We start from the raw sequence: 5,923 nt of genomic DNA, 5'->3' as shown, positions 1-5,923 counted from the left end.
GTCCAGGTTTGTGTGTGTGTGTGTGTGTGTGTGTGTGTGTGTTTATTTTTCAGCAGCTAAACAACTCTGGAGTCTCTGTGTGACCTTCTCAGCCCCTTCTCTGCTTTGCTCCCAAGGGCGTGAACGGGACAGGGCCGGACCTGAAGGTCTGTACCCAGTGCCTCGGACAAGGCCTGTCTGGGTTGTCAGAGATGCACTCACCATGCTTGCTCGGCTTGGAGAGAACCAGGTTGTGGGGGTCTTTCATCTCCCCCCGCCCACGTGCCAGAGTTTTACCCCCGTGTCGTGTTCTGTTCAGCCAGCAGAAGTGAGAAGCCTGCTGCTTTTCCTGTCCTGGGCCTCCCCGGCCATGTTGGGGAACCATGTGGCAGGCCGACCCCCAAAGATGTCCACGACCTGATCCCTGGGCCCTGTGACTACATTCCCTCACGTGGCAAAGGAGATTTTGCATGATGGGATTCAGTTAAGGATCTGGAGACAGGGAGATGGTCCTGGATTATCCGGGTGGACCCTAAACATCATCACAAGGGTCCTTTTAAGAGGGAGGCTGGGGGACTTCCCGGGCGGTCCAGTGGTTAAGACGCCGTGCTTCCAATGCAGGGGGCACAAGTTCGATCCCTGGTCAGGAACTAAGATCCTACATGCAAACCGCAACTAAGAGTTCGCATGCCACAACTAAGAAGTCCGCGTGCTGCGACTAATACCTGGTGCAGCCAAAAATAAATACGTAATAAATTAATTTTTTAGAAAAAGATGAACGAGTCTGGGGTTATAAAGTACAGCTTGGTGACTGCAGTTAACAGTCTTGCGTTGTGTATTTGCTAATTTTTTTAAAAAAAATAAATTTATTTATTTATTTTTGGCCATGTTGGGTCTTTGTTGATGAGCGCGGGCTTTCTCTAGTTGCGGCGAACGGGGGCTACTCTTCCTTGCGGTGCTCGGGCTTCTCATTGCGGAGCATGGGGCTCTAGGCATGCAGGCTTCAGTAGTCACAGCAGGCGGGCTCGGTAGTTGTGGCTCGCGGGCTCTAGAGCTCAGGCTCAGTAGTTGTGGCGCACGGGCTTAGTTGCTCTGTGGCATGTGGGATCTTCCCGGACCAGGGCTCGAACCCGTGTCCCTTGCATTGGCAGGCAGATTCTTAACCACTGCGCCACCAGGGAAATCCCTGCATTATGTATTTGAAAGTTGCTAAGAGGGTAGGTCTTAAAAGTTCTCATTTCAAGAAAAGAAATATTTGTAACTATGTGAGGTGATGGATGTTAACTAGACTTATTGTGGTCATTTCACAGTGTATATTGGATACATATATCAAATCATTATGTTGTACACCTAAAACTAATGCTATGTTGTATGTCAATTACATCTCAAAAAAAAACAAACAAAAGGTTAAACATTTGGGGGAAATAGTATGAAAAAGAACATGCAATGACAAATTCAAAATTAGGTGCCACAGAAAACCTGCCTGTCGACACTTAGTGATAGATACTTGCTGTATGTCAGGCACTGTGGTAAAATGATCTAGACTAAAAGTCTGCAAACTATAGCCTGAGGGCCAAAAGTACCCAAAGAGTTGTTTGTTTGTTGGCATGGCTAACAAGCTAAGAGGGTTTTAAAGCAAAGGTACACAACAGAGACCTCCTGTATCCCGCAAAGCTGAAAATATTTACTATCTAACCCTTTATAGGAATAGCTTGCCTACCTGTTTTGAGACCACTGTACAGGACTTCTTCCTGTTACATCTTACTGCTTAGACTTAAATATTTCTCCCAGTCCATAGAAGATGTGAACAAGGGTGAATTACTGATATTCACAACAATGTGGCTGAAACTCACAAGCATGATGCTGAGTGAGAGGAGGCAGACACAAACGCATCCGCACGCTGATTCTCCTTTGATGAACAAAACTAAACTATGGGACTTTCCTGGTGGTGCAGTAGTTAAGAATCTGCCTGCCAATGTGGCAGGGGACATGGGTTCAAGCCCTGGTCCGGGAAGATCCCACATGCCGCGGAGCAACTAAGCCCATGCGCCACAACTACTGAAGCCCCCTGGCCTAGAGCCCGTGCTCCGCAACAAGAGAAGCCACCACAACGAGAACCGCTTGCACTGCGACGCAACAGAGAGTAGCCCCTGCTCGCCACAACTAGAGAAAGCCTGCGCACAGCAACGAAGACCCAACGCAGCAAAAATAAATAAATAATTCAATTAATAAAAAAAATAAAAACCTAAACTATGATGAGAAACCAGAAGGGTGGTTTCCCAGTGGGTAGGGATGGAGAAGGGGCCCTTGGGGACTTCTAGGGGATGGAAATGACCTCTATATCTCAATCAGGGAGTTGGCTACAGGGAGTGTGTACATACCCAAAAAAAACCACTGAGCTGTCTGTCCCTTTAAGCTTTATAGACTTTGGTGCCTATGAATTATACGTCAACACAAATTAAGACAGAGAAAGTAGCATGAGGTGGCGGTGGGGGAAATGAGCCTTTTTGTTCGCTTCCAGGGGGAGTGCAAACAGGTACACTGTTCTGGACAAAATCGGGCGGTGTTTAGTAAGAGTGAGAATGTACTCCACGTCTGAAAAGTCCTAGAAGTTCCCTTTCTCTTCAGCCACCCTAGAGAAACCCTGTCAACAGAGTCACATAATCCTTTTTTTTTTTTTTTGGTCCCAAGGCATGCAGGATCTTAGTTCCCAGGCTAGGCGTGGAACCCGTGCCCCCTGCAGTGGAAGCACAGAGTCTTAACCACTGCACCGCCAGGGAAGTCCCATCACCTAGTCCTTTCTATCAGCTCCAATAGGCAGGTGCTGTAATGATCGCTGTGTTACAAGAGAGTGAAACTGAGGCAGGGTTCAGCGGGCCCCCCTGTGGCCCCACCTCACGGCAAGTGTCAGAATAAGGATTTGAACCCAGCACTCAGACTACCCTCCCCCTCACGCCATCCCCGCACTGTTCATAACCACCAACTTATAAGGTGTTAATGCCTGCCTGGGGGGAAGAGTGGCAGGAACCAGCATGTCCAATGACAGGGGACTCAACAAACTGTGATATGGCAATGCTTAGTGAGACCATAATACACTTAAAAAGAACAACGTTGGGGGACTTCCCTGGAGGTCCAGTGGTTAGGACTCCATGCTTCCAATGCAGGGGGCACGGGTTCGATCCCCGGTCAGGGAACTAGGATCCCTCAAGCCGTGTGGCACAGCCAAAAAAGGAAAAAAAAGAGCAAGGTCGGGCTACATATATTGGCTTAGAAAAATGTTGGAGACATCTTCAACAGAATAAAGCTAAGTATTGATAACATCTATATCCAGGGTCAGCAAACCAGCAAACCACGGCCACTGGCCTGCGGCGTTGGGTCTTTGTTGCTGTGCGCCAACTTTCTCTAGAGCAGGGGCTACTCTTCGTTGTGGTGTGCAGGCTTCTCATTGCAGTGGCATCTCTTGTTTCGGAGCACGCGCTCTAGGCGCGCGGGTTTCAGTAGTTGTGTGTGGCGCACCAGCGTAGTTGTTTCACAGCATGTGGGATTCCTAGGGATCAAACCTGCATTGGCGGGTGGATTCTTAACCACTGCGCCACGAGGGAAGTCCCTGCCACCTGGTTTTGTAAATAAAGTTTTATTGACACACAGCTGACACCCATTTACTGAGGTATCACCTGTGACTGCTTTGGGGCTACAGCGGCAGCATAGGTAGTTGTAATAAAGACACTATGGTGCCTAAGACCGACAATATTTTACTAGCTGGTCCTTTACAGAAAAAAGTTTGCTGACTTCTGGCCAATTTGAATAAAAAGCAAAGCCAGACCAAAGGATACCAAATATCACATTCATGGATGCGTGTAAACGTGTGTGCAAAAGCGGAAAACGAAACGAATGGGCCCCCAAGTGGGAGTAGGAATGTGGACCTCAACGAGGACCTTCTTTTTTCTTTAAATGAAGGGAGGTGCACAACCACACCTGTCTGCAGGTGGTCAAATTTATCCATCTGCAGCCCATGGCTTCCCATGGAAACCTTGGATGTTCCAGCCGTGTTACCGTCTCTGAGCCTCAGTTTTCTCACCTATAAAATGGACACGGTCAAACCTACCAGGAACAGTTGTTTTAAGACATGGATAAGGATTTCCCTGGTGGTCCCGTGGTTAAGACTCCACAATTCCACTCCAGGGGGCACGAGTTCAATCCCGGGTCGGGGAACTAAAGATCCCACATGCCACAGAGCACAACCAAAAAACTAACTAAATAAATAAAAGACATGGATCAGATGACCACCAAGATGTGTTTGGCCTGGGAACAGGCACCTAATGGACGCTCCAAAAATTGGTGATGGGTATGGGGTGGAGAGGCATATGGGAAGATGGGTTTCATGCCTGCTCCGCCTCCAGCTCAGGAGGCCCTAAAGGCAGGGACCACTTCTTCCCGCACCCCCATCCCGATGTATCCCCAGAACCTAGACATGCTTGGCACACAGTAGGCGTTCAAGAAAATTTCTCCCTCACAGGCGACAGGCACTAAGTGAGGCACTGAGGTGCGGGGACAGGGCGGGGGTGGGGGACTTAGCATCCTGATAACTACCATTTGCATTTCCCTCCCACAAACCTTTCAGTGAACTTTGGCCTGGAGTCCATGCACCGTTTGGGAGAGCTGATGATAAAATTCAGGGTGTCCAATGAACAGACGGGAAAAAACCCTCATATCTTCATTTGCACTGACTCAACTGGTATTTGCCATTTTCTCAATTATGAATGAAGGACTTGTGGCTTTGTTTCTGGTAGAAAGCCACAGGCATTTCCATATCAGATCACACTGCTGCAGGTGGCTCAAAATACAGCTGACCCTCCTTATTACTGAATACTCACTGTGGGGATTAGATTTTGTTAGTTAATGTGGTGATACACACAGAGGTAGAACCCTAAGCCTGTTTGTTTGTTTCGGTATAGCTCTATTTCAAAAGTCTTTTTGAAGTGATTGTCTTGCAAGTATTTGAAAACAACTTTTTGTGGTAGTAAAATATACTAAACATGAAACTTACCTTTTAACCTTTTTTTTTTTTTCGGTTTTGACTGCACAGTGTGGCATATGGGATCTTAGTTCCCCGACCAGGAATTGAACCCACATCCCCTGTGGTGGAAGTAGGAGTCTTAACCACTGGACCACCAGGGAAGTACCACCTTTTAACCATTTTTAGGTGCACAGCTCAGTGGCATTAAACACATTCACATTGCTGTGCAACCATCCCCACCATCCGTCTCCAGAACTTTCTCATCTTCCCAAACTGAAACTGTCCCCATGAAACACTGTCTTCCTCTTCCGAAGGGGTGGCACCCACCACCTACTTTCTGTTTCTATGAATCTGACCTTCCTAGGGACCTCCTGTGAGTGGAATCACACTGTTTGTCCCTCCCTCTCTGGCTTATCTCACTGAGCACAATGTCTTCAAGGTTTATTCACGTTGTAGCTTGTCAGAATTTCCTTCCTTTTTAACATCGAATAATATTCCATTGTGTGGGTGGACCCCATTCATCCAAGGATGGATCACTAAGTTGTTGTTAAAGAAATTTTTAATAAGTATATGTCAACATAATGGACTTCCCTGTAACCTCCTATATTGGGCTTGATGCATCTAACAAATGATATATTTTTTTAATTGAAGTATCGTTCATTTACAATGTCGTGTTAGTTTCAGGTGTACAGCAAACTAATTCAGTTTTGTATATATATATATTTTTTTTTCAGATTCTTTTCCATTATAGGTTATTACAGGATATTGAATATAGTTCCCTGTGCTATACAGTAGGACCTTGTTGGTTATTTATTTTATTATTTAAAAAAATATTTATTTATTTTGCTGCTCCAGATCTTAGTTGCGGCACACGGGATCTTCGTCACCTCGTGCGGGATCTTTCGTTGCAGCATGTGGGATCTAATT

This window comes from Orcinus orca, chromosome 3, assembly GCF_937001465.1.
Source record: "Orcinus orca chromosome 3, mOrcOrc1.1, whole genome shotgun sequence".
Taxonomy (NCBI): domain Eukaryota; kingdom Metazoa; phylum Chordata; class Mammalia; order Artiodactyla; family Delphinidae; genus Orcinus; species Orcinus orca.
Note: the sequence above shows the minus strand (reverse complement) of the source record.